This window comes from Maylandia zebra, linkage group LG16 (assembly GCF_041146795.1).
Source record: "Maylandia zebra isolate NMK-2024a linkage group LG16, Mzebra_GT3a, whole genome shotgun sequence".
Lineage (NCBI taxonomy): Eukaryota > Metazoa > Chordata > Actinopteri > Cichliformes > Cichlidae > Maylandia > Maylandia zebra.
Window position 1 is genome coordinate 25,538,107 of NC_135182.1, and position 27,490 is coordinate 25,565,596.

The window sequence follows — 27,490 nt, forward strand, 5'->3', positions numbered from 1 at the left end:
ATACACTCTCTGTGTGCATGTGTGTATATGTTTGTGTGTGTATGCATTGTTTATGTGAGCTCTTCAAACTAACCCCAAATTCCCAAGGTGCTAGGTGATTGGTCGGTAGTTATACGTGCATATTCCCATATATGTGAGTAGAGTGTTGTCCAGGTCCAGGGTGCAGCATATAGAGGTTCAATAGTAATTTTCTCTGTGACACATCATTAGCTATGGGAAGATTTTAAGCAGAGCAGAAAGATGGGACTGATAACACAGAAGAAAGGAGTGGGCTGGAGTGGATGGTGAATGATGGGATAGCTGCGGTGATTGTTGTGGGTGTTGGTGAAGGTAGCAATGAGTAGTCATTTGATGTGCTTTCAAAAGTATGCAAATCTGCATGCCTAAAATTGCCTTTCATGTCCTGACCAACAGGACTGGTCTTCCGTACTATCGTCACACATGTTATGCAGGGGACTATTTTTTGTTGCTGCTGGATGGTTTTTAAAGTGAGCTTGTCAGAATGATTGCAGTGATACTTTGGCTGCTAGAGTTAAAGAGTTGTGCTTGGCCAGTGGGGTGACACCTTGCTCTGCAACACATCTCTACATGAGAGTTTAAAGTATAGTAGAAAACATGTAAAATGCCTCTGATTGTTGTTGTTCCTCCTCACATCATTTTGCCTTAACAACTTTGTCAAAAGAAGTAAAGTTATCCATTTTGAGATAAAAAAAAAAGGGATTAGCATAAAAAAATGAAAATTACAAAGTCTTCAATATCCATGGTGTAATGCATCATAAACTTCCCAAACATATATATTTGGATCTGGGTTTTAAATCTTGTAGACATGTACACAGATAGGACATCATTACACCACTTTTTTAAATTAAATTTCCTCTGTTTTGCTTCTGTGGCTGCTATAACAGCTTTCATCAATTACAGTTACAGTACTTCATCAGTGTTTCCATGCATAAAAAAAAGAAGAAGTAGAAAGTGGTCCCTGGTGTGAACAATACAATGCAGATGTGTTCAGTTCATATAAATGTAAATGCCACTATAGATATGATTACATTATATTACATTTATACATTTTTGTTTGATTATACAAAATATAAAATAGTGGCAAACAAGACCAAAGTTAGCTGAAGGCTTCCATGATGCTCTATATCTGCTCCTCTTTACTTATTTTCTGTGAGATCTTCTCTGCTTAAGAAGCCAGACACAGCATCCATCTGAAAGCAGCCACCCCTGCACTGCGGCTGTCCCAGAATGACTTTAAAATTAAAACGGTGTTGAAGTTTCTGAAAAGGAAATCCATCTTTAGCATTCTAGGTTATTATAGTGGGTCCCAAATGGTCCCTTGTTCATCAGTTCTCTCTTTTCCAGAGCCATGCCCAGTGTTAATTAAAGATCAAAGATGGTCTCCCAGGTCAAGCTCCTGCTGTCAGGGCCAGGGGGAAGTGTTTTTTTTTTTTTCTGTTGCTGTGAACTCCAGGCCAACCTGTCTAACTGTACAGATAGGAGGGAAAACTTTTTCCACACTTGTCAGTATATTTTTCTGAATTTACTCATTAAAAGCCAAAGGTATCTACTGCTGAACCCCTTTGTCCCCGGTGATTAACATCTTCAGAGTAATTAGAATTTCTCCCAAGTGTCACCTGTGATTTTCATTTTTGGATTGCATTTATTTTGGTTTTGTTTTTCCAAATTACACAGAAAAAGTGTAATTTTTCATTTATATCTTTCTTATTTTTCTGCTTTTTGTCCCTATATTTGAAAGAGTACAACATGTCATTTCAAGAATGGGACATTGTACAGACAAATGGCTCACCCCTGTGCCCCCCTGCTCCCCCCCCCTCCTCTTACTTCCTGCCTCTGTGAATTGTGTGAATGTTTAGATGTATTTGACAATCTCTTATTAGTTTCAGAGTGGTCTAATGGACTCTAATAAGGTCTTATGTTACCATGGAGTGGGACAGCTGCACCAACAGGCCCCCACAATCCCTGCATGCAGCCGTTGGGGGCCCCATCATGCAGCTTGCTCTCCAGGCCTTCTGTGTTAACAGATAGATGGCTGAATGGGGTTAGGTCATCCCAAACTGATAGCAAAAAGAAAAAAAAGACATATTTACAGTGCTACGAACAACAAGCCACAACATTTTCTGGGAAAAAGAAAATGGAGAAGTGGAGAATAAATAGCACTGTATATTGTAGAGAGATACTTCAGTGATATTAATTATAGACAAAGAAAACTCTTCTGTTGGTAAACTCTTCCGAGGCACCCCGGTGTCCTGAGAAATTTCTGTTGGTATTTGACAAAAATAAACAAATATGTTATTAAGATGCTTAAAAACACAGACAAACATTGAACTGATGAAACATTTATTTTTTCTGGCAGGAATAACAAGGTGGATTTAAAGACAAAAATGCTTGGACTAAGTATTGTTGACAGTGAAGATTAAGCACCTTTACTGAATATTTTATGCTTTGTTTTCTTTGATAAGATGCCTTGTTGCAGCACCTCCTCTCCTCCTTCTCTACTTTGTGAGTCTGTCTGTCTGTTTTTGATCGAGTGAAGGGGGAAGAGAAAGAGTTCGCAAGCAGTTGCTTTTGTTTACACAGACTCCAAAGTGTGTTTAAGGGCTTTAATAAAGTCGACTCTAGCATTAAACCATCATTATCTTTCTGGACTGTGTATGTGTGTATGTGCGTGTTTGTGTCCATAGTCAGCAATGTTTGTCAAAGCAAGGATGTTGTTTCAGTGGCGCCTTCAAAGGACCATGTGAATTCTGTCTGGCTTAGGCAAAGGGACACGACAGTTATACGAGCATGTGCATGCTCTTTTGTGCATCTGAGTCAGACTGTGTGTCAATATAAACTTTACAATATTCCGCTATGTCTATATATATATATATATATATATATATATATATATATATATATATATATATATATATATATATATATATATATATATATATGTGTGTGTGTGTGTGTGCGTGGTTTGAATCCATGTCAGAGCCGCGACTTTTATCCAATTTTTGTTGCGATGAAACTCTGTGAAAAGATAAGATGAAGATTATAATACAGTACAATGCGAATGGACGTGTCGCTGATCGCCTGGATTACTGTATGTTTTGTGAGCAGCCTTCAGCCTTTCCACACAGAGAATGTGAGGCCAGATTTAATCTCGCTAAGGCACTCTTTCATCTGTCAGAACAGACTGGAGCAGGTGAACCAACTCCTATCTACCATCAGTGTGAAATTCCTGCAACCCTAATTTGATCCTAAAACAGCAAACGCATGCCAGTTTGTGTACGCGTGTGCGACTGTGTGTTTGCGCATGCACGTTGCAAATGCAAGCAGCTGTTCGCTCATACGTTGACGAGAGACCTAAGTTTACATTCTTGCTGGATTTATCAAGACACACAATCCTGAAACCTTCCAGTAACGTAAAGCTTATTACAATTACACAGACAAAGTATCACACATAAGCCTCAGTTGTTACTCGCCAGCATTGCTTACCGTATGCTTTCACGATAAGAGGAGGAAGGCGAGCTGTTTTAAAAGTGGTTTTAACTTCTCTTTTTAAAATCATTTGCCACTGGCGACTGGACCAACACCAAATAAAAGTTCATTTTCCCTTTCTGTTTCCTTCCTCTCCATTCATCCCAGCGCCCGATCGACTTGGCTGCCGGATCAAAGCCCATCGTCCATCTCATGTCAAATGTTTTATTTCACTCTCCACTCTTTCACTTAAGTGATTTAGCTGCTGCCCTCGTGCACTGAACTGCATGGCTTTCAAGCAGACATTCTGGACTCACATTATACATCTTTCACTGACACTGTCACGCAAACCTGCAACAGCTTGGTCAAAGAAATACTCAAGCTTAGCCTGAAGATATTCAACACCGACTTTAGCATCTTATAAGACGATTATGTATAGAAAGACAAGAAAATAACTTCTTCCCTGAAACACTTATTTGTTGTTTATTCCCAATCTACTGACTCGCTATCATGCAATTTGGATGGCCCATATATTATCACCATAACAGGAAAATATATGGCCAATCCAATTTGCATGAAGCTGGTTGTAAGAGCTAAATGCCAGCATGGATTCACTGTTGTTCTTTTTGTGACAAATGTCGATCTATTTTTGTTTTGGACTCTCCCTGCCCCCTAGTGATCAGCAATCCTTTAATGCAACTACATGTTTCATATAAAAACCCTGGATTTATAAAAAAAAAATATTACATTGTCAATGGCCCATGTATTTTATGCACACACACGTGAGAAAAATACTCTTAATATCCCTGCAGAGCTCCTACAGTTATGCTTAATATTTTTCGTGTGTGTGTGTTTTTTCCATGCTGTTGCTGTAGTGTCTTTGTTGTATACTTTTCTGTCAGACTGTTGAAGTTGAGTGCTGTGAATTCATGGAGCTGCTGGCTCTCCTCTGGTGCTTTGGAAGGACTCTGTTTGTTTGTGTTGGCCATTATATAACTGCCCAGCTCTCACAAAACATGTCACTTGTACCCGCAAATTTACACAAACCCACAAACCAATTGAAATGCACATATACGTAGCACTGCCTTCTAAACTGCATTTATTATTTCTAACCCACGACAAAACTAAAATTTGTCATGCCTTCTTTTCTGCATTCAGGTACATTTTTACACATCTGTCTGTTGTAGCACTTATGTGTCCAGTTCACTGAGTGGTGTGGTGGGACATTATTCAGTTTTCCAGCAGAATCCTCCTGCACTTCATATACCGTCCTTCCCACATTCATGATGAAGAAAGCAGCCTAGCTCAGTATAGCAATAGCCTGTACTATTCGGTATTTGGTTCTTTAATGAAGGGCACCTTTGCTCTTTGTGGTTGAGAATGGAGGTCTTTTTTAGACTATTGCCACACACACATTTAAAAATCGAATCCAGGCAATCACATCAGTTAAATCTGTCCCATGTGTCACTGTGTGTGTTTGCGTGTGTGTGTTTGGATGGGTGAATTGAGCATTATACAGTACACGGCTCTGTTCTAACACTGGTGTTCCATTGCATCGGTCTCCTCATCTCTTGTCAGTTTAGCTTAGTGGGGATGCTTTTTCTGCTGCAGCGTTTTGGCTGTGTGCTGCCTGGCATGTAGCCGCTTTGGAGCTGAAAAGAAGAAAAGAGGCTAGAGAAAAAAGACAAGGGGTGGATTGAGTGCTTCGGAGAGAAAGGTTCAAGATCATGATGCTAACTCTACATTATATGTAGTTACACAAAATTTACACCCCACCCTGATGTAGATCAAAATTAATTTTACACAGTCTTTGTTAAAAATAGGTTAAAAAAATATCGGGGGGGATTCATATCAATCGCCCTGCCACCCTTATACTAACTCTCATTTCACAGCAGCTAGGAGACTATACTGTATGTGTGAATTATGTGTGTGTTTGTGTGTTCAAGCAGGTAAAAAGGACAAGAAGTGTCACAAAAACAGACATAATTACAGATTTTATTGAGCTGTAGTGTAAGTGGATGAAAAACCTCAGCAATGATCTTGAATATGCTTATTTACTATAGGGCGTATACGGTGTATATGAGACAAAGAGAGAGAGACCACATTCATCCACTGATTCATTTGCAGCCTGAAATATAGCATCAAAGTCTCAGTTCATCTTTAAATCACTGTGTACTTCCTTATCTCTTTGTGTAGTCTTATAGTATATTGATGCATCGTTTGTGTGTGTAGGTGTGTGTGTGTGCATATGTGGCTGGCATTCAGGAAGCGGTAGCCAAGGAAGCAGGAAAGGTTTGCTCATTCTTGGTATTATTGCCTGTTTACTTTTCTCTTTATGAGCCTTCCAGTGCAGGCTGGGGGTAGCGGGTAAGCCTGTCAACCCAGAGCACTGGTGCTGTTGGGACTTCAAAGCTTTTGGTAACCACAGGCTCAGGAATTCAAGTTAACACACAGTCACAGACAAATATACACAAATGCACACACAAAACCGTGCCTGTAGCAGAAACAAGAGGGATAGATAGATGGGGTGTTTATTTGTTGGAGAGGCCCCTGCCAGTTGACCGAACCTCTTCACAGCGACCAGTCTTTGTGTATGTGTGTGATGCATGTGGGTGTTTGTGCCTGATCTGTTCACAGAGATAGAGTGTACAGGCAGTATGTGTGTCCAGACAGAAAACAAATACACAAAAAAAAAGAACAGCATATGTATAGATGGACATGCATAGCTTTGATTTTGGTGTTACGGCCATATCCACAGATGCAGCCCATGGGTGTAGCTTAATACTGATGGATGATAACTGTGGATTTAGCAATACATTTTAATCTCAGGGCATCTAGTACTCCCATTTTGCCAAAAGCAGCTCTATCACAGACATATGCGCAAAGTTTCTGTTTGGCTTCAGTGCCGTGATACATCAGCCAAAGTTGATCACTTTGTGAAAGTTTGGAAGTTTTGTGTTTGTACTTTGCTTTGTTTGACAATAAATTTCATCTTCATTTGCTTTCAGTGCTTGTACAAGTATGTGGTTAAGTTTAGGAAAATAAGCTTTGGTGAAAAAAAAAAGTTTTAGGCTACTTAAGCATAGACAAAACATTTAAATAAGAAGCCGAGGGGGCCTAAACAACAGTTATATGTTGATTCATAATTAGGATCTTCCTTACCATTACCAAAAAAAACCCCCATCATAATATTGTCACCAAATCCGCAACTGCAACAGGTTTGGCATCAGTATTTGACCACTCCAAGAATGCATGTGAGCATATGTGTCATTGTTTCAGTGGAAAGTCAAGGACTGAAGGATGGACACCAGAGTAAATGTTTAGTATACATGTAATGTAACACAGGAGGGAAACGGTGCAGTACAATACGGCAGTCACTCCATCATTTCTGATAGATGAGAAGCAAGTAGTTGGAAAGAGCTGGAGGAGGAGATGGGGAGGTGAAGGCAAGGAAGAAAGAAAGCAGCTGTCATTGGGATGTAGACCCCCGCTGTTAACTGGTGCTGAATGTCGGTTTTATGATTTATGATGTCACCGGCATTAATTTGACATCTGCGTCATTCTTTCTGCTTTGCTCCTCAAATTGTTTTCCACTTGTGCTATTTTAAAACATTTCTGCATATTAACCCATGCAGTGATTATCCACGATAGTTTAAAACAGGCAGGTGTGTCACAAGATGAAATGACTATGTGTGACATTCACAAAAGTCAGTGCATATTTAGTTTTTCTTTGGAACTGCTTAACTTATTGTAATTTAACCTATCACCTTAACATATTCTACTCAGTTGTATGTTCACTTTTTATTTAAAAAAGACGAATCAAAGGAAAACACAATATTATTACAAAAGGAATTCTAGAAACACCATTAGTAAGCAAGCCTTATCTATCTATCTATATATATCTATATATCTATATATCTCTATATAATATATAGAGATATATAGATATATAGATATATATATATACTATATATATCTATATATATAGTATATATATAGATATATATATATATACTATATATATATATCTATATATATATAGTATATATATATAGATATATATATATTTGTGTGTGTGTGTGTGTGTGTGTGTGTGTGTGTGTGTGTGATTCTTTCTTGGGAAACTGGATGCAGCATAATCAGAAGCTCTTTTGTATTTCAAATTATTTCTCCACTTTCTGCAATGACTTTTTTTTGTATATCTGTGCAACCATAACCAAGCTCCATTACCACTTTCAGTTGGTAATGGAGCTGACTGACTGCACAAAAGACATATTAGAGGACCATATAATGTCAGAAAATACTGTAATGAAACATTCATTAGAATGCTACTACTACCAATAATATGCCTACTTATACTAGAAATTGATATTCAGCCTACACTTATATCACATTCTTAATTAAAGTTATGAATAAAAGAGGCCTAATAATGTAAATCTATTTTGTGTGATCTCTGCTGTCCTTGGTGCTGAAGCTGCAACCTCAGACACTTCTAGGCTGCGACTGTCAAGTGTCTCACTTATCTAAGCCCGCACTGCAGGCATGTATAGTGACACTGAGTAGTTGTCAGAAGCATCATCTTATTGTATAGATGAGATGCGTTCAGTGGAGAGAGCCCTCTCAGTGTCATTTCAGTTGAAAAACCCTAGCGTCACCACATAAATGTCTGTCTTCGAGCAGCTGTCTGATCTTGCTGTGCTGCTGCATCACAGATGTCAGCATAACAACCTTTCCGTTTTAACAAACGCTACATTCTTTAATGTCAGCCAAGCAAAAAGAAAAAAAGGAAAAATGAAAACAAAAGGCAGTGTCTGTTTTAAAACTTCTGAAGGTTAGGGCACAGCATGGAAGTCTGGTGGTAATTCTGCAGTGAGGCCTGAGTCAGTTAATGTAGAGACAGTTACCGTTGATGTGGTGGCACATTAGAACTGATGTACTTATTTGTCAGATACCTCTGTTGCTACAGAAGCCTCCTAGACATTCAGATGTTTTATGATATCTGATATTTTTTTCTTTTCTGCATTCATATGCTGCTCTAATGCTAAGTTATGTGACACATATCAATACATCATAATCAGTATTATCTAAAACCTTGTCAGACTGACTTTGTTGTGGAAGGTTGTTGTGTAAGATAACAGTATTTTAGACTTGGCTATAGCCAGTTTAAGTCAATTATTTGTACTGCGCAATATACAAACAGGGAATCTCTATATGCTATATATGGTAAAGCAGGTAAACATCAGAGGTAAGACTTAATTAGCATACTATAATGCAATTGACGGCTAATTTGACACAGCAGCCTACAGTCTGCAAAAGCAACCACAAATGATCTGCAAGGGCAACAAGGACGGCACAATGTCCACCTAACCCAATTCCTTGTTACACAAAGTCAAATCAAGTTTAATTGTTTTATTTAGCCCAGTTTTGATTTAACCCCGTATATCCCATAGCACCTGAGGGCAGCTCTTCTAAATTCATACAATTCATTGTTTTTCTGTTGCGTAGTTTCTATGATTGTCTATGTATGAAAACATTGTTATACAGACTGTTTTTTATTCTATGTGAATAATATCAATTCTCGTATGTCAATTACATATTTTCGCAGTATTTTTCAGTTTTTCCTCCTGAGTCACCTCAAATGCCTTGATGGCATTCGTCTGTAATAAGAATAGCCTGTCAGTGTGGCATGTCTATTAACTCTTCAAGAAGCTGAAAATCTTTGTGAAAGGAGTCCAAGGAAAGGCAATGAGTCAATGGAGCATCAATTCTGTTTAGTGACAGTGATACTGAGGTGATACTTTACTGCCAGTGGTGTTAGGAATTGTTAGCCTCTGTTAGGTGGTGTTACTGAAGTGTTATTTGAAGTAAAGCTAATCCTCTCAGCAGCTGGTTTCTATGAAATTAAACTGTTCAGTGCAGGGAAAGTATGCTCTTTTTTTAGGATACTTGAGTCCAAATTATGGTCCTGGTATAATTTTAGCTTATAAACTGGTGTTGTTGTTGTTGCTATAGTTGCTAATGGTCAGCTGTCCGGAGACGATTTACTTTCCTCTGCAGGATAGTTTCACATCTCATCTGCTAACAATAACTTAGCTAAATGCAACAATGCTGTTTATGTATGGGTTTTTTGCATGCTAAAGTATTGATTGTAGTTCAGGACATGAGGCTTTAAGTAAGGAGGATGGAATGAGATTGAGATGAGGGAGGAGAGTGCCTACATAGAGGAAGGAGGAGAAGATGACAGAGTGAGCAAGGACTATTCATCCCAGGGTCCAGTTGCCTAGGTAACCCTCTAATTTATTTACTACTCTGTCATTAGTCAGTCACCAATAGCTGCGCTGGATACTTAAATCACTCACCTCAAAGTTGAGAAAAGTTTAGTGGGACGTGCTCACAGTTTTTTAAAATTATATATTATTTATTTTTTTCACATTTAGTCCTCGAATGTCTATGGTCTCTGGTCCCTGTATATCTAAGAGTGGGGCTTTTATTCCTTCTTTACCCTCTTTTGTATATTTGAATGCGCTTGTTTCCTTCTACGTGTGTTTGCTTGTGAGTCATTGACCTTACTACCGTGACCTTGGTGCTAATATTGTTTGCGTCTTCCATCTTAATCACTTCTGAAAGATGTGGGGCTTCACAGTTCCTCTGGGATCTATATGTGCTTATGTGTATAAGAGTGAGAATTAGTACGTGACGTACAGTAAGCCTTTTAATGTTACAGCGATCATTAGAGAGAAGGTGCTTACTATGACAGCAACCACTGACACATGTCGACACACACACACACACACCAAATCTGAGTCTGTTTTTACTGGTGGAGTATTATTTAATTTTTTTGTGTCTATTCATTCTTTTATTACATTTTTTTTAAATAGATGCCATAAATGACTTTCCCGCTTTATGTTTTAAATAAACCCCAGCAGAAGTTGTTTGTTTCAATACAGCACTTCTAGCCTTTAAAAAGATTTTGTTTTTGAGTTTCCAGATCCAATTTCTGTATTTCTATGCCTAAGGCGCAGTTAGTTGTATGTAATAACAGAATATGTTGCCTTTGAGAGTAGGATTAAGGCTTTGATAAAGAAGTGCCTTACTTTTCTGTATATTGAGCTGTGCTTTTAGTTAAAGAGGCCATGATTGGATCGGTTTCCATGTTGAAGCTGTACAGGAAATGGACTGAACCAGTGCCTGCTGCCCTGAATTTAGGTGTACTTTGATTTTGTTTACAAGTGTGCATGAAAAACATGTTGGGAATATGTCTGTGGTTTTATATGTATATATATTGTGCCTCTGTGGTTAAGAGAAAAAATGACTTACATGTGTTTTTGTTTTGACCCGCAAACTTAAGTTTGCTCCTGGAAAATTATAGAATTATGACGACAAGCACTGTGGAGACAGCAGTTGAAGTTGAACTTTAGGCTCCTTTAGTTGGTGCAAGAGCTCAATGAAGGTGGCAAACCTGGTAATAATATCAGGTATGTCACAACCGGGAGGTCGAACGCTGGAAAGTGGACTCAAATGCAGATAGCATATGGAGACTCGGAGGTATAGTGGAAAAAATAAAAAATAAAAAAAGATTTGTGAAGATTTATTTTGGCACATGAAAATGGAACACGCAAACAGAAGTACTAAACATGAACTAAGGGCGAGAGGGAAAACACTAAACCTCTGAGTTTGCTCAATTACAATACTAACGTAAAGCTTCACACCAGGGGACTAAGAACCTGTAACAGACACTGTGACTGGCAAGAACTTCAAAATCACTAAATATTACACAAAAGTACTCTATGAGATGCTGTGACGCAAGCAAAACTATGAAGCACTATTCTTGGCTGGAGCAATCTCAATGATAATCAAACATGTAAACAAGAATCACACCGCGAGTACAGCAGCAGAGTCCAAAAGAAAAGGTCGCTCTTAATGAACTGGGGAAAAACAGCCTGGGCTCGATACTGGGTATTTTCCGGAGCAGGCACACTTAGGTGGAAGATTACAGGGCAACACTCACTGAGTCACTGAAACAAAGGAGAGTGAAGTCAGAGCGAGCCCAAGCAGCAGTCTGGGGAGTGAGGGCTAAAATGCATTAGTCTTACTTTTCTAGGTGGAGGTGAGGCTTGGGGGGAAGAAAGTCCAGGTGAGGCTAAAACAGTTCACGTCACTCACGACGAGGTCTTGGGCAGGGAGGCAGGCAGGTGACTACGCCGAGAAAAGAAAACAAACCAGCGACTGAGAGTTGAGCAGGTTTATGACGGCGAGATCCAAATTTCCCTGAAGCTGCAGAGGGCGAGAAGACAAGTTTAGCTCCAGAAGACACACTAAAACAGGATTTACATGTCTGTGACTTTCACTGACGAGAGTTAGCTGACGTTCCAGCAACGAAAGTTTGAGAACGCTGGTCTTAAGAGCCTGCCAGCTGATTGCACACAGGTGCAACAAACGAGGAGGTGTGGCAAACCCCTGCCCAGTGATGGATTCACTGGCATGCTGGAAAATCCCGCACTCACCCAGACCATGACAAAATAGGCCGAAATGAGTGGTACTTCAAGGTAGATCTGATATTTACCTGAAAAGGTTTATTTTATCTCTTTATTTTTGGTTTTTGTTTAGTTTTTTTGACAGGCCATTTTGCTGAAAAAAATGAAAAATCAGCGAATGGCACAGACAAATAAGTGTACTCTACTTACTCATTCCTCCTTGCATTGCCTTCTTCTTTATGTGAAGAAACACAAAATAAAGTAAGCAGAGGATAATATATATCTGTTTTGGTGCCCCTGCAGAAGTTTCTGATGTCCCAGACAGTGCTGTCTTTCTGAAATGATCCATAGACTCAGACGCCACGCATCCTTGATTCTTCCTCCTCCAACAGTTGATAGAGATAAAGTAAAAGGTCTCTGCACTCATTTAATGCATACTCTAGCCATCCCCATCCTTTCGCACGAAGAAGAGTGGTGACATTTTACCTTCATCAGTGGCGGTTAACTTAAAAATGGTGTCAAATGGAACGACATGCCCGGCGGTGTAAATGTGCATGCATCTGTGTGTGTGGGAAAGTGTTCATCTGTGAGAGAGGAATGGGTCATTTGTGTGTGAGAAATATGCTGCTGCTGTGTATGCATGTGAGTGCATGCACAGTTTTTGGTGCTGATTAAAGGCAGTCAGGCCTCAGTGATCAGGCCTTCTGCTTGCACTTCGAATGCCAAACACAACCGAGGATTCCCAGTGCAGCCAAGCATAGAGTCTGCAATGCTAGACCACACTGGACAACCTTAAAGGACTGCAGCTGTGTGCATGTTTTTCATCTTTTTATTCTCCTTTATGCTCTTCACAGACAACATAAAGTTATATAGATGGGGAAAAAAAGTTTTCAAAAAGCCACTTTTTCTCCATCTTCCAATTTTCGGCATCTAAACAAAGCACTACTGAGTGTGCGAGTCTTAGTCTTTATGTATTCCTTCCTAAGCTTTAACTCTGATTTGTCAAGCAAACTTTTAAGCCATTCATGCTGTACGAGCAAAAGTTAGACTATGGGAGTTTCGACGCCACAATTCATCACCCTGACATTTAAAGGAAACGTCTGTTCCAAGAACTTGGTCAATATTAATGTTTTTGTGTTGCAAGTTCTTGCAGACTTATTGAGCCATCACAATAATATCATGATAAGATGCATGATGCAACACCTATTTCAAAATCATTCGTGCAGCCCTTTCTTTTTTTTTTCAGCATAGCCCCATAATGCTGTCTTTTATTAATCCCAGATTTGTGTGCCAGGAAGTGTTTGCACTGCCAAAAATGTTAAACGCCACTTCCCTCAAAACAGAGGTGTCTCTGTGTGCCTTTCTCTCAGCCTCTCCTCTTCTAGAGGCTTGAGTGAAGTGCCACTTATACCAGGACAAAGAATCCAACCTTTAAAGGTTGAGGGATATTGCAGAGATGACCTTTCTTACAATTACACACACTCGCTACACACACACACACACGCACAAATATGCATGGAAGGTTGGGGGTGCAATGTGAAGATGAGCAAAGTAAAATGGCAGACAGCAATGTCCAACAAGATTACTGTACTCATCATCCACAGATTTCCAACCTCCACCAATTCATTTCCTTCCGCCTCTGTCTGTTCAAATGGATGGCACCAGACATTTGTCAAGGTGAAGGTAGAGCGCCCCATGCCTCGCAATACAACCAACCAATTTTTCCATTCTTCCGCTCTGCTAGTCTTTTGCTATTAAGTGTTCAATTTCAGCACCCGGAGGTGATGCCAAAGAGCAAAGCCTCCAGGAATGTTAGAGAAATCTCACTGATTAATGCAACACCCCTGCACTCACTCCTGCCTGTTTCTAGTGGCTTTGTACTGCTGTTGATGCAAATGCCTACAGTGATGTGCACTGTGCTGATACTTGTGTTGCACAAAAATCTGTTTCGTTTTGTCCTGTCCATCTGATACATTAATTTCATCAACACGTAAACAGGAAAGCTGATTCCCTAAATTGAGTTAGAAATTAATTATGCAGTGTGACGCTGCAATATTTTTCTTGTGTATGTGTGTGTGTGGATTTAGTATTATCAGATGTCAATACAATATGGCAGAAAAGCTCTCCAGTGAGCATGTGATAAATATGAATTAATAGAATAATAGCAGCATTCAGACAATAGAACAATAATGATAATAATAATAAGAAGATATTAAAGAAATTTCCACTTTTCAGACTATTTATTTTCATTCTTGGTGAATTGCAATTTCCTGGTCAAAGAGCCTCACTCGTTGCTATGCATGTGTGTGTCAGTGGGGGTGGGCTGAGGATGACAGCTCAGTGCCAGAGGTAATTTAGGTGTATTGTATTGATGAGACCTCAAATCTAATGAGCTTTAGCCAATTAATCCATCGATTTACATGTAAATGGCTCCTGAAAGGTTACTGGCTGTGGCTGCCATCTGCATGTACTTACCATGCTAATGTTGTGCTGAGTGACACTTAACACGAATGCAGAAATTTAGGAGCTGAGAGACTAAAAGTGTCTCAGGGAGAGAGAGAGACATGACTGCTTGATCTTTGATAGATTGCGCCACATCCCATTATCTGCAAAATAGGGTGTTAATTGCAATGCCATACATCAACTGTGGGTGCACACACCTTTTAATTATGAAACAAACATCTTTGATCTGTCAATCTCCCACTAGACCCCTGCACATGAGGAGTTTTTTTAATGTAGGTTCAATATTTTTTTTACTTCATTGATATTCATAATTTGGTAAAAAAATAAATTAAAAAAAGGTAGTTATTTGAGTTTTTGTGTTTCATTACTGTCTCAAAAGCTAGAAATAGTCATAAAATTTATAATGATAAGAAATAATCTTACCTTTCTGTACTCTGTAATATCTGTGATCATGAAAGTGTCATTTGGGTGTGACATGATAAACAATTATTCTGCATTCCTCTCTTGCAAACCTATTCTAGTTTTACAGTAATTGATATTCCAAGTATCAGTTTTAAGTTTCCTTTAAGTGTGAAGAATAGCTCATCCTAGCTGTGCTCTTCCCGAGTCTTGCTATCAACTAGCATACTGGCTGAGGTTCAGCTTTAATTACGAATGTGCTCAGCTTAACTGAGATACTCAGTAAATTGTCCCCAGGTGGGGAAAGAATAGGCTCTATCGTCATTTCTCATAACTGCAGTTGAGCTAATTATGATGGTGAGTGTGTGCAAGCGGCTTGTGCTGGCAAAGCCTTTTCTGTCATCTGTGTATGTTTAGGGCCACTTGAGAGTGGAAGCTTCTACGTGCATTTGTATGTGTATGCTTTGGTGTACACTGTGTGTGTGTATGTCTGTGTATATGTTTATGTATATCTGTTTGGAGTTGTGTGTGCGAGTGGATATGATGCTTTGAAGCACTTTTTCTGTGTGTGTGTGTGTGTGTGTGTGTGTGGGTGGGTGTGTTTGTACATTCAAGCATGGCGAGACTACAATTGGCACATGCTAAAACACGAAACTTCCAAAGCCAACAGTTCTGTTAAGTGAGATGTGCTGTGTTATAATGATGCCATCTATCATTCCTTTCATCTCTCCATTCCTTTATCCCCTCACTCCTCCATCACTGTCTCTGTGGCCTCATTAATTTAGCCCGGACTATTTATGGGCCTATAAAAACAATAAGGAAAGAGAGTAAGGGTTTTACTGGCAAAAAAAGATACTTCCAAAGCATGGGAAAGATGAGGAAGCCTGTCAAATTAGATGGAGCATACCACATAATCTTCAGTTAATTGCACTTGACCCTTAACATCTGGTTAACATTGGACAATGGTTACAAATACCCAGTATTCATTTGAAAAATTAAAAGTACTTAAGTCAATATTTCATACAAAAACTAAAATAAATAAATAAATGGGAATTTACTCTGGCTATGCAGACAGATTTTTAGAAAACCAAACACAGGCTACAATGCAATAATTTGAGGTTAGAATTCATTAATATTGAAGGTAGCATTGTAGGACAATTAGAGCACATTCTTAAACTTTCACAAACTGTTGAACTGTAAACTTCATATCAATTTTAATATGAGCAGCCATGCCTCAGGTGGTAGAGCAGGTTTTCCTGACATTAGTGGTTTGATCCATGACACTCCACTCAAATGTCTTTGGTCAAAACCCTCTACCCCAAATAGCTCATGATGGCAGGAAAGCTCAATCATCTTTAGCATGTCCGTGAAACAAAGTAATTGAGAAGCTATTTTTTACTGTTTGTAAAAAGCACATATTTAAATTGTGTTATTGTGGTAATTTTTGTATGTTTACCCTTACATATACAAGTTTGTACTGGGTGCACTTACTTCACCTCTGTCACAAGTATGGTGTAAGTTTAACATGCTATAATTTGTCTTTAGAAGCTGATGCCTCACTTTGTATATTTGCAGCACCCATAACCATATCTACCCAATAGGCCTCTATTGTTTCTTCATGCCTCAAGTTGAATAAACTTCAGCAGTGAGATGTAGAACATCTACAGCAGCCTTATCTCTGTTATCCAGCTGAAAAAATAAAGCATTGTTCCAAGAGAACTGTCAACAACAACAGATAGACAAAAGTCTGGTACTGTGCTTCTTGATGATGCCAATCTGGAATTGTGTGATCAAAATAAAAGACATTAGTGTGCGAGTAAGACAGTGTTTAAAATACATGTGGGTTTTTGATTACATGAACATGACTGTTGCTTATTTTTATTTGTAATCTGTCAGTGGAAAGCTGATTGACAGCTGAATTAAATTTGTATTATAACTCACTGTTAAAAACACAGTATGATCAGAATTAGATTTGTGGGGACAAAAATAAGGTCATAGTTAGCCTGGCTGACAACTGTGCAGTTATTCCTTACCCATACCCTGTAGTCCTGGGAATGTTCTCCCTACCATTTGAGGTCCAGTGACTTTAAACTGCAAGACTTTCTGTCAGCCAGTGAACCTGGGTAACCTGTAGTGACTAACAATGAAGTGTAAAATGCACTAAAGATTAGTCTGTGAGGGGTTGTAACATGCTTGCTGGGTCTTTTAAAGCTTAAAAAAATGGGCTTACATGAGAATACATAGAACTCAAGGTAACCCTAACAGGAGGCCGCTCACATGTACTGTTGTCAGATACACTGGAAGGATGATTTTATGTTTGCTTAAGCAGTAGAGTACTCTGAAGGTTTGAAAGAAGATCTGAGAATATCATCATAACTCGGAAAATCTCTTGTCGGTGCAACTAATCAGTTATCTAAAAAGAAATAAAGAGTGTGATGAGTTCAGGAGATAACGTGTAAAGATCCTGAAGTTGTTTTCACGTTTCTATGCATTCTGCATCTGCCTGAGATGACAATCGTTCACCAAGTTTCTTTTTAATGATGGACTACCGTGAGTAGCTGTTATTGGGAAGAGTGGGGTTATCACCCTGCTGTAGAGTGAAATACCATGTGCTCGCCCAGCAGGATAACATTCCTGCTGGCCCCATGATTTCCTCAGGTCATTCATGCAGTTCTCATCCCCACTGTAATGGCATTGTACTGGGGCTCAGCTGCCCCACTAGGCCCCCCACGTTTCCCCCTTTGGCCTCCCTGACAGCACTGCCCTTCAGCTGCCTGTCAGCCACACCAAGTCCACGATGGTTGATGGGAGCTCAATGGGAGAATGGAGTCAAGGATGGGGTTAATATAGCTTTTAGTTAGCTTGAATTATTTTTTATTCATTTTATATTTCACCACAAGTATGACTTTCATAAGTTTCTGGCAAAATTTGAATTGCTTATCACAAGTGCATATTTTAGATTTCCTCATATGAGGCGTGAAGTATAATTCATAAACTAAAAATTGAGGGGAAAAGTTAGTGGCAAAGAAGAAAATCAATTGCCTTAAACTACACTTCGCTCTCGATTTGTCTCTTGATTTCATCTCTGTCTCAGCTTAACATGAAATATATGTATTAAAGTGGCAGGCACATAACAAAGGAAATCCAAACCGCCTGCTATTTTCTGAGTTAAATGCTATTTGATCCCTTTACATACAAAAGATAATTTCATGACGTTGCCTGAGCAAAGCAGAAGAATTCACAGCATCTGCTGCATTGACAAAGTGGATGTGTGGAGTGAAAGCAGAGCAAGAAGAACAACATCTGCCACTACTTATAAATTCAACGAGTATGCGTCACACATCTTTTCTCAAAGATTCTCCCTTTTTTCCGGCATTGTGTGTGTGCAAAGATGGCTGTTCATCATTATTCAAGGACAGAGCTGATTAAAGGTGATTAAGCCCTTCCCATCCATCACTCTCGCCTTTCAGCCTGTCACTAGCCCCAGTATTAAGGGGGGACACCAGCGTATGTATGCATGATTGTCTCTGTGTGTGTGAAACGGGGGAAACAGACAATGTCCATCCAGCTATGTGTTTTCCTAAATATTCGCCATTACCCTAATTGCAGACCATTTCTCAAGTAGAAAGAAACAATATACATGGTTCCTTAATAATGTTGCTTAATGCTAAAATAATACACAAAAGGATTCAAATTGTGGTTTCAGCTTAAATGGCCCATGGAAGCACATTCTTTACAAGACTCTTTAGCAACCCTATGATGAATGTCCTCTTTCTCCCTTGATGAATGATGCCAGTGAGAACCTTTCTGGCTCCTGCCATTCCTCATAATAACAACTTTAAGTAATGCTAACTAATATCTTTAAGAAGGGAAATTTTCAGGAGGAAGGATTAATTAATTGATTTACTGTTGTGGTTTCTGGTTCCTATGGAAAATACAAGAGAATTAGTAATGCCGTCAATTAAATGTTCCACAAACAGTATAGACTGTGGGAAAAGAGGAGCTTAACTAAGTTGATGCTGTCCTTGGCAGATTGTCATTGTATTCATTAATTTCACATAAGGCACTTGGGATAAGACCTTAAAACTGGATTTCTTTGTGTCTGCAACATGTAACTGTTCCCATGGCAGGTAAAGCTTCTGAAACGGTTTTTAGACTATCATGACGTACTATAAGTCTTGAGCTTTTTGAGATAGAGTGAGGGACGTTTTACACAGTGTGAAGTTCATTGTTGATTGTGTATATGCATTCATGTACAATATGTTTGTGTCACTAGATTGTATTTGTAGGGATGCAAAAATGACATAAGTGGTGTCTGGAAATGTTGTATTTCTTGTCTCAGTTGCCAGTTCCATCAGCGTGACTAACTGGCGACACAATATACATGATTGAGTTTATCAGTTAGTGTGCAAGGTTTGTATGAGTGCCTGTAAGAATGTAGGATCCAGAGCAGAGCATATTTTGTAATTGTCATTTAACATTTGTGTCCCATTGCAATGTGCTGGAGCTTCACAATCTCCCACTAACATTAGCTCTGCAGGGCGCCACACTAGAAATACACTTTTGCTGAACCTGCACTTCTCCAAGTATCTCAGCCTCACTATCACCAAACATCATCTTCTCTGCATCCCAAGGGCACAGAAAGTCACCGAAACAAAAGTTTGGGAAGGCATGATTGTGTCAGTTCTGAATAAATGAAGGTGAAAAGCATTTCAGATTTTTGATTTATTAGCATTGTTTAGGATAACTCTTTAGTCATGGATACTTTTATAACCATATAAAGCACACATTAATTACATTTAATATAATAATGCTCTATGATACAGCTTACAGTTTTTTCAGTAATCTATGGCTCCGCCTTGGTAATTAAGTCTACATTCCCCATGAACCTACCAGGTATTGCAGCTATATGACAATGATATCAGTTAAAATATGCTAGTGTAGCTCTTCTTTCATATTTATAAACTGCATATATTGTTCCTCATCCTAAACAGTCTTTGCATGTTTAATAATTAAGGTTTTGCCATTATTTCAATTTATCTTAATTTGTTTCCAGTGCATTGTTTCACAGGGCTTTTATTCATTCCCACAGCAACTGTGGTGGTGTGCGGTTTATCTGTGTGCGTGTTCAAGGAGTTTGTTTTAAATGGACTCATGTGAATTCTATCTATGAGTCAGTGCTGACTCATTATCCCAAACCCACTTTCCACACAACATCTTGTTTACACACTCAGCAGGATTTTGTGCCTGTCTTTGTATGTTTGGGCATGTGCCTTTAATTTGATTAAAGCGGGTGTGCGCTCATCTGAATACACATGCGCTCATAGGTATTAAATGTCACACACAGTAACACATAGGATGGTGTGTAATCACATGTGAAAATAATTACAAATGTATAAAAATAAGCATTACTCGCTGACATTAACTCACCTTACATGTCTGTACGCTGCGCCAGCCGAGGGTGATGGGAGACTGAGAGTAGGGGCAGAGAGAAGAGCTGGGAAGAAGAGGGTAAGACGAGAGTCCTGATGTGTATTTTGATCGTGCCAGGATGTCTGGCCCTGTCTGTGGTTCACCTGCGCTGGTCTGTCACTCACACAAGCCCACACACGCACACGTAACCTCATAACACTGATAGGAATAGGCAAAGCATAACATACACACATCTCAATCAAAAGTTTCTGTTTCATAGGAAGGTTTTAGAGAGGTTTCTCCTCATTCTGTCTCTCTGTCTTTCTCTCTGTGTGACCCAGTAACCATTGCCCATGAGTTTTTCTCTCTGCCTCCCTCCCGCCGTCTCTCTCTCTCTCCTCTTTCTTAGCAGCAACACATGGTGGGACACCCGTGGTGAGGTGTGTCATTTGAGGAGTGATTTAGTGCTGTTCTACCCCAACCACTGCTGAGCCACCTGCCCCAGGAATCCTGCTCTATACACACACAGAGACACACATTTACACACAGATGCAAGCATATGATGGACACATACTAACAAAGTGGTTAAGCACTACCAAAACCTCTAAATGCTCTGGTCTCTACAGCCTGATTAGACCCCATTGTGCTATTTTCACAAATTCTTACACACCAGCTCTGAGTGGATCATGAACTGAGGCATTCTTCTGTATATTCCCCATTTTTTACTAGCTAATTAATCTTTTACAAGGGGACCTGTAAGTGGCCACTGTCCAGTTTCAAAGATGTTGAAACACTGTTCACTAATTATATGGCAACAATTTATTCAAGCTCCTCTAAAAGTAATCCAAAATATGTAACAGCATTTGTACGTTATTTCCTTGAGGAGATGTGTTTTTCCATTACAGCAGTATAATACAGTTACTGGCTGTAATGGACAGCATTAAAAAAGCTTGATTTTGCACATTGTATATAATGGAATAAAGCATAAAACAACACTAATCTGAATGGTCAACACTGTAAGTAGAATGGGCTTCAATGTTGGTATAAAGCTGAGAATTTCATTATTATTATGTTTATATGAAACCTTGATTAAATTGCCTGTTATATTCTCTGCTACATATGGGGGAATCTTATTGGCCCCCTCACGCCTGCACTGTACAAATACATTCTGACCTTCCTGTCTTTGTCAGAAATTTGTTCTGTTGTTCACTTTCAAGGTGAGAACTAATGAGGTACGTGCAACATATCTGATTTAATGTGATTTTTGAGATAACATTGCAATGCACTAGGGTAATTAAGTCTTTAAAATCAGGTGCATCCTAGCTTTAGATGAAGGACCTTTTTTTTTACCATTTCTAAACTCTTGAAAACAACAGTTTTCTACTCAATTTAAATTTCAACACACATGGATGTTTATTTTCCTTCCAAAGTCCAAGACATGGCAAAACACACTCTTAGGAAGCATGATCTAAGAAGGCTCTCACTGAAGCCCAAGTGAAAAAACATTTTTAGCTTTACACAGTGGAAACTCAAAGTGGATACAATTGCTTGAATTATATCCCTGTTTTTACAGTAGTTTATGTTGTTTCCCTTAGTAACAAATGAAAACCAGATGTTGGGGTGTCAGATTACAGAACGCCAGTGTTGTGGCTATTTGTTTTCAGAATGAAAGACTGCATAATTGACACATTATTAAAACAAGAAAGAGTGAATCGACACTAAGTGCTGATCAGATTTTAAACTTATATGTGTTAACTCGGCAATAAAGCATATCAAAACTGAGAAAGCAACCCCCAGGATTTACCAGTTTCCAATAAATATTTCTCTCTTCTATTTAAATTGTTTCCCAACAACCCCTCGTCAGTACTGGTTACATAGATCCCATTGAGAGTAACACTGTGGGCTATATGAAAACCAGAGTGTCATATTGTCTGAAGTGAAAGGAGCCCGGGGGCTCTTTAGCATATGGCAGCAGCTACATTCTGAGGCTTGTGCCTGAGGTGCCTGTCAGCATAGTCATATGCGATGTGTGTTTATGTGCGTGTTAGTATGCATCTGTCTGCATGTTTCCTTCAGCTGTTCTCAGGTGTTCTGGCAATAAAGTGTTCTTTACTCTAATTCCCCACACACGCACCTCAGCAGGCAGAGTAACATGTCCCCGACTGAGGCTCAGTGTCAGCAATCACATGGATGCCTATTAATCTGAATTACAGTACTGAGGGGACTTTAAACTGGAGTGAGAACGCATGAGCCATATTTATAAGACATCAAATAAATATAGATATAGATGTAATGTTGGGGAAGCCTTTAAAATAAAATTTGTATCATCATTAATTTTAAACAAGGAGAAAATATTTGAATTACATTTAAACAGAATGCCTTTTTGTAATCACTTCCAGTACACAGTGTGATAGTGTAATATGCATCATTATTGTAGTATTTCAATATTGTAGTCTTGTGGGCAGGCAATCATCACATCAATTACTACTAGTTGTTAAAGTATTGCCGACTGAGTTCATTCGGTGAAGTGGGTCACTGTCATTGCACTTTCATTGTGTGTGTGTGTGTGTGTGTGTGTCCAGCAGCAGTGCAGCTGACCTATTTTCTTTTAAAGAAGAGAGCATGTCCTCTGCAGCACTGGTCAATAAAACTGCCCTGTTGGAGCTTAACTCTAAAAACAGGGGGGGACAAGCAAGGATTTTTTTTCCCCCTATACACACACACACACGCACACACACACACACACACACACACACACACACACACACACAAACACACACACAAACACACACACGCATACACACACACACACACCCAAGCAGACATGCAAATATGAGCACATTTCCTCATTTTATTGAAAACTGCACTACAACTTGAGTATGTTTTTCAGTTTTCCCATTATCCATTCTTTGTTATACTCTTTATCTGTCTGCATCTTAAAAAATATTTTTCTTTCCTGTTAAGAACCCCCAATACGCATAAAACATACAAAAAAAATATCGTTCATTAAAAACAGTTTCCGTTTCTCGTATTCGCTCTTACAGTAAACGATTTCAAATGATAAATATGTTTGGCTTTGAAGTATTTCTTCAGAGAATAACAGCGACACAGAATGCTTGACATGCACTTAAAGAGAGGATGTTGTGAGTTTCATCATCTCGAATAATGGATTGCTTATGCTCAGTACTGTTATTATGAAGTTTTTTTCAATAGCGATAATAAAAAAAAAAACTTTCTGGAAAAATAAACTAGAAAATAAAGCAAGAGATGGGAATCTGTCAACTACAGATCAGTTTCTCATAAACAAGCTTGCAAATAGTAATGCAGTTGCCATTTGTTACTACTGCCATAAATGGGTTTAGGGTACTATAGCCTGGCCAGCTAAATCAACAAGATGACGACATGTGTACATGACTGGTTATCGCTAGTGTTAACAGAAGCACAATAGCCCTGTAAAGCATGAGGGGAGACAAATGGGTTTAAATGCTGATTGGGTTGACTGCTGTGTTGCCAGGGACTGTAAAAGTGGAATGTCTATGTATGTGTGTGCACTTGCATTTGGGCAAGTGCGAGGGCAATAAGAGGCCAATGTCTTCTTCAAACACAGTGACTGCATACAAACAGATAAACACCCCACATGTGTTGAATTTAAAAACAAGGACTGTTTTTTTTTTCTTGTGTAGTGGATAAAGGCAGAAAAGTTAATATGATGATAAAGAGTATGATATCTAGAAATGAGTTACTCACTTTTTATTGACAAGCAACATTTCCGCAGACATCAGGACAATGAAAAAAAAGGGCTTATGTAAAGTGTAGAAATTTCTTCATGGGATCATTAATATAAGACCTAGAATCCATCTGTTAAATGTACACACTTAGTAAGTACACACTTTTTATTATTTGCAGCGAGCAAACTCAGTGATGTAGCATGCAGTTAAATAAATGGTGCACTGACTATAACCTGTATCATAAACGTTTAAACAAGAATTGAATCCAGGTTTTGGGGGGACGCTCTGCACTTTAGCAAAAGTCAACCACTCAGAAATATTTTGAAAAGGTTTTCTAGAAACAAGCATTAACTATAAAGTAAAATGCCTATATTGTTTGGTATATGCTCATAAAATGAGTACAAAGAGGTAAAAAAAAAAGGGGGGGAGTAATTTGCTAATAACATTGTTACCCTAAGTTGTTCAACTGATATCTGTCCACTCATTTTCAGTAATTAGGGAAGGTGAAATCATTTGTGTCTTTGGAATGAGGTTAACCATAATTCATTGTTTATTGATATATAACAAGCATTTCCTTCCTTTAATGCTAGAGATGGAAAATTTAGTCCCCAGAGTCTATGTCTCTCACACTTTTATGCCTCGTAGTATGTGTGGCAGGTACAAATTAAAATCCTGAGCCAGTTGCAGAATAGAAACATCGGAAAAATTTTTCTTGGTAGAAAAACCAAAGTATATAGCAACGAAAAAAAAAAGGTGGTATATACTTTCTCCACTATCACTCCATCAAGTGCAAGGTTAAACTTCTGCCTCCTTACAGTCACATCACCCCTTTATTATTGAAATTAACATAACCTCACTGTGTGGGTGGGTGGGTGTGTAGGGGTGTGGGTGTGTGGGGGTACGTGTGTGTATGTTTCTGAAGTTTGTTCCGGCTGGTGTGCCGGTTGCCCTGGATTTTCTTACTGACCTGGCTAATCTCTGGAGTGTGGAGTGTGTAGGAAACAGTTATTGCATCCTTGATGGATACAGCAGGGAGTTGATCCATGCCTCTGCATGTGTGGGGTTAGTAGAGTCCTTGCCCTGTTTTGTCCCAGTTTATTGTCCTTCACAGCAGCTTTGCACACATACATACGCACACATGCTATTTTAATAAAAGTGCCCTTGTCAAATCAAATGCAATGTGGAGTAATGTGACTTAGAGTAGCTTTCATTGTATTTGCTAATAATAAAATGGAAAAAATAAATTAGCAAGACATTTTAAATTCCTGATGATGGGGAGATTTTTTTGACCTATGTAATTTGCGCAGATACAAACAACAAAAATGTGAAATTTACTATAAATATGAGATTCAAAACATGTCGTGTTTTCATCTCAGTGCTTTTCTGATTTAAAAATGCTACGCTGATTTCACCGTGTAGCATCTCAGTAAACAATATATTCTAATTGGCATCTGTTCTGTTGATTTTGATCATTTTCTCTCAAACTGAAGCTTTTGTGAATATGAAAGGGAGGGGGGGGGGAGCTTGAGTTTCCTCTTTTTATTAAATCAAGAAGATTAGACTGATATATGAAGGCCGATACTTGCTCCAATTAAAATCTAATATAGTGCAGTTAGCACACTGCTTGTTTTATGATTACATTACACTAATTAACATGATTTTAATTTGCTGGAATTAATGAAGTTTAATTTCAAAGGCTACATCTGGTGAATCTGCTTTTAGAAAACACAAAGAATGATCCGTTACTTCACATAAACCCTGTATCATATAATTTGCTTTTATATATATTTAAAACAAACACATATAGTATTTGGTTTGTTACTATGATGATGTGCCTTTGAGTATCTAACTTCAAAAATATATGCTTTTTTTGCTTGTGTATCAAAGTATCAGTAGTATAAACTGTCCTCCTCCTCTTCATCCTTTCTTCAACTCATCCTATCCTCCTCCTCCTCTTCCTCCTTTCATCCTCCTCTATTTCCTTTGGTCCTCCACTTACCCTCTCATCAGGCTGCTTTATTATGCAAATCATTGTTGGACCGCATCACTTAATTAAGCTTTACTATGCCAGTTTGCGTGTGAAATCTAACACACATGTACAAAGCACACTCTCAGGCACAATAACACATACTCATCCTAACTTTTAAACAAACATTAAAGGAACTGGGAGGTTTAATGATTGGTATTCGGAGTCTGAAATCATGCTCACAAACACACAAGCGGTCCCTCTGTGCAGCAAAAGCACCTCTTTGAGTGAGTGCAGATAAAAAGACTTGAATAGCAGGGTTTTCCCAAGTCATTAGCCTGCAGTTAGTATCTATACTCCAATCTGGCCCTCCGCTGCTCACCTTGCAATGCCAACTGCTTCATTCCTATTGCTCCTAAAAGTGCTACTTATGAGATTGTGGTGGCAAAACTAAATAGCATGGTCTGAAACTGATGTAGCATGTATAGGTGCTCTTGACAGAGCTAGCTCATTAATTAATATTAGTGAGGAATTTGAACTTAGTCTTAATTAAATACAGCAATTCCAAAGTTTTTCGATACAGATTGGTTTATTTACTGGTATTAAAAAGTAGCAAACAAAAAAATATATATTTATAGTTTAAATCTAGCAAAAAAAAGAAAGAAAAAATAAGAAACTGTAATAAACTTGTTGTCACTTCTACATCCCCTCTTCTTCTTGCAAGCTATGTGCAAACAAGTGACCCAAACAAAAACAGTAAAAGGATCAAAAAATATGACCCTGAAAGTTTAGAGTCTAATAAAACCCTTCTTGTTATTCAATTGGCTTCAGTAGCTTTCATCCCATTTACAAAAAAACAAAAAACAAACCTGAATTGGAGGCACTGTTAAAATGAATTCTTGCTCCTGACCTTCTGGAGGCTTGAAAATGCAGAGAATAACTTCTGCATTGGTCGACAATACTGACTACTGACATCTGAATATATTCTCACATGTCCCTGTAGTGATTAGCAGGGTAAATGACATGATAATTGAACATAAAGAGATAAAAATGTGTAGTGATTTGCCTTGAGACACAGCCTATCAATTCTGATGATTGTTTTCATTTATATTTCTGACAAAATTAATTTGGTTTATTGGGTTACAGACATATTAACTTCAGCAAATTGTTTGCAATTCAGCGCACTGGATATCCATGTTACTCTGTATATCAGAATACTGAGTTATATATTCATAAATTAGTTTTTCTTACCTCAATAAGACTTTCTAGGGTATATTTTGCAGGTTTTTTTAAGGTAATAAAAATGGCAATATTAGTGTATTATAGCCGCTTATATCTAACATTTCATGCCAAACTGAAGTGCATTGAAAAAACTTAAGATGGGAGATCATAAAATAACAGCAAAAGTGCACTTTGAATATTAAAAAAAAAAACGTGTATTTTTATGCGTTAGTCAACAGTTTGCTTAACATGTTTCTACATCAACCCCATTATTAGGAAGACAAAAAAATCCCACCAAAATATGCCACCCTTTCATAAAAGACTTTGACCTTTCTGAGATT

At 38.5% G+C, this 27,490-nt stretch overlaps 1 protein-coding gene across 5 annotated transcripts in view; it reads left to right on the top strand.

The window, feature by feature from the left end:
* Positions 1 to 27,490, top strand: part of epha3 (eph receptor A3) — a 92,037-nt gene that overhangs the window by 17,606 nt on the left and 46,941 nt on the right. The window lies entirely within an intron of this gene.